The sequence below is a fragment of the Silene latifolia genome, chromosome 10 (assembly GCF_048544455.1).
Source record: "Silene latifolia isolate original U9 population chromosome 10, ASM4854445v1, whole genome shotgun sequence".
Lineage (NCBI taxonomy): Eukaryota > Viridiplantae > Streptophyta > Magnoliopsida > Caryophyllales > Caryophyllaceae > Silene > Silene latifolia.
This window is the reverse complement of record NC_133535.1, coordinates 124,468,659-124,470,974: the sequence shown is the minus strand read 5'-3', so window position 1 is coordinate 124,470,974 and position 2,316 is coordinate 124,468,659.

Below are 2,316 nucleotides of genomic sequence, written 5' to 3'. Positions count from 1 at the left end.
TTTGGTTGTTTAAACTTGCTTCATATGTTGTATTGTATTCAATGTGTTATATCCTTGTAGTTTCATTTGTTATTGGTTACTCTTGTTCATATGTTAGTAGGACAGTCAGTTAAACAGTTCTACTGTGTTGAGTCATGATGTTATTCACGCATGAGTTGGACAGTAAGTTAAATTGTTCTTCTAAGTTGAGTCATAATGTTGATCGCGCATGTTTGTAAAGTCAGTTAAACTGTGCATTTGTTTGTTGGCTAGTTTGAATAGATGACGGTAGTAATGGTTATGTGCTATCGGAATGAACTAAAGCTACTCGTCGGGGATTAATTTGGTCTATGTTGGGGATTGGTTAGAGGCAGTGGTTATACGCTCTAGTCCCCGAGTGTCGTTTGGTGTACAATTATTGCACCGAGAGTTTGGCCAGGTCTTAGACATATAGGCAGTGATTTTACGCTATACATAGTACCATGGAGGCAGTGGTTATACGCTCTGCACCTCCACGCTCCGTCAGCTAGAGGCAGTGGTTATACGCTCTGGCAAGTTAGAGGTAGTGTTATACGCTCTAACGGGTGTTCGCTCTATTCGCTATGCTTTGTTGCTAGCTTTGTGCCTTACGTTGTTGTGGATCGTGTGCTACCATTTTCACTATGCTTTTTGCTAGCATCGTGTCATAAGTTGTTGTGGGTCGTGTGCTACTTTTATTGTAAGTGTACATAATCCAGTGGTTGCATATGGTCTAGGTTTGCATTATGGCTTCCGTCTAAGGTTGGTAAAGTTATGATAAGTTGTGTTAAATTTTCACATGTTTATCAGTTTTGCATTATGGCTTCCGCCTCACATGTTTAACGGTTTTGCATTTCAATTGTTATTAATTGTTGGTTATATTCAATTGTTGTAACATGACTGGCAGAGCATCTATTTACTCCCGACTGATTGTCGCCCCCCATTCTCAAGTTGTTCAGATTGTTGCTGACTGGTTGATGCTTGCTAGGGGAATGTGCGGAGTGAGTTAAAAAAATTGTTTAGGAGTTTGTTTTTGTTTGAGAACCCTTGAATAATATATTAGTTGGTTTCGGATTTAGTTTTGATCCGGATTGGTCAGGTGTTTCCGCCACCTAGACCTTGTTATCTTTGTTATACTCTGTTTATCTTCTATATTTAAGTTATTTCTTTTATTGAATAATCCGGGTTGTTACAGCAAGTGTGCCACCATAGCCTAGTCAAGTACCCAAAAGTCTACCTACTCACCATATGATCGGAACTATCATATGAATCACGGTAGATAGTTTAAGGATGATACAAAAAAAAAAAGAGAAACAAACCAAGTCAACATATGTATGAATAAGGTTATGTAAGCACGATGAATCCTCCAACAATCAAACACCAAACTCTGAATCATCCAATAATCCAAGACTCCAAACACAAATCTAATGGACACAACATGGATGTTACAAATCACACGGCAACAAGTAATACTCAATTCACATGGGAAACGTGCTCGGCTACTAGCACAACCCGGATCGTAAATGTGCACATCCCTCTTGTGGCAGGCCCACAAGAGAAGACTCCGGACGGCCCTCTGCTTACGATGGTGCCCCCTTAGAACCCGTTACCCATACCGGTTCTGTAATACCCGTTATTTTAGGGACCTCTTGACCGTCGTTGATTGATCTTAGACACCTGTTTAGACCTTCAGAAACCTTACGAGTTAATGATGTGACGTAGTAACCCTTTTGAGTTCAGGAGGCTCGATCTAGCGTAGGCTACTCAATTGAGTAGCTTAGTCACTCGATCGAGTAGAGGCCACTTGATCGAGTTACGGGAGTTCAGTGGGGAAATATAAATCGTGATATCGTGAAACCAAATAATTTCATTTTCTTTTCTCCTAAACCTAGATGTCGCTACCTCTCTATCCCTTCATCTATATTCACCCTTTTGGAGCTTTTGAGAGTTGAGACACCATGGGGATGGGAAGCATGAGTCGGGTAGCGGTCTTGTCGCCGGAATGCTATGTATAGATATGTTGTCATCATCATCATCGTCTTCCTTGGGTTTTTTTGTGGTTGTGGCAGTGGTAATAGATGGTCATATTGTTTGTTATAGGTAGCTATGGTGATGGCTTGTCGTCTTATGGTCGTGTGCGGTATCGCTGCGGATTGCTAGAGGTAGGTTTTCCTACTCAGTACTGTTGGTTGTATAGTATGTTGTTTATAGAATCTGGTTGTTTTTGGTGTTATGATTGGTAGTGTGGATTGGTAGTGTTGGTCTGTCTCTGGTTCGCGAGGCGCGTCCTCGGCTGAGTGGAGTCGCTTGCGGAAGTGG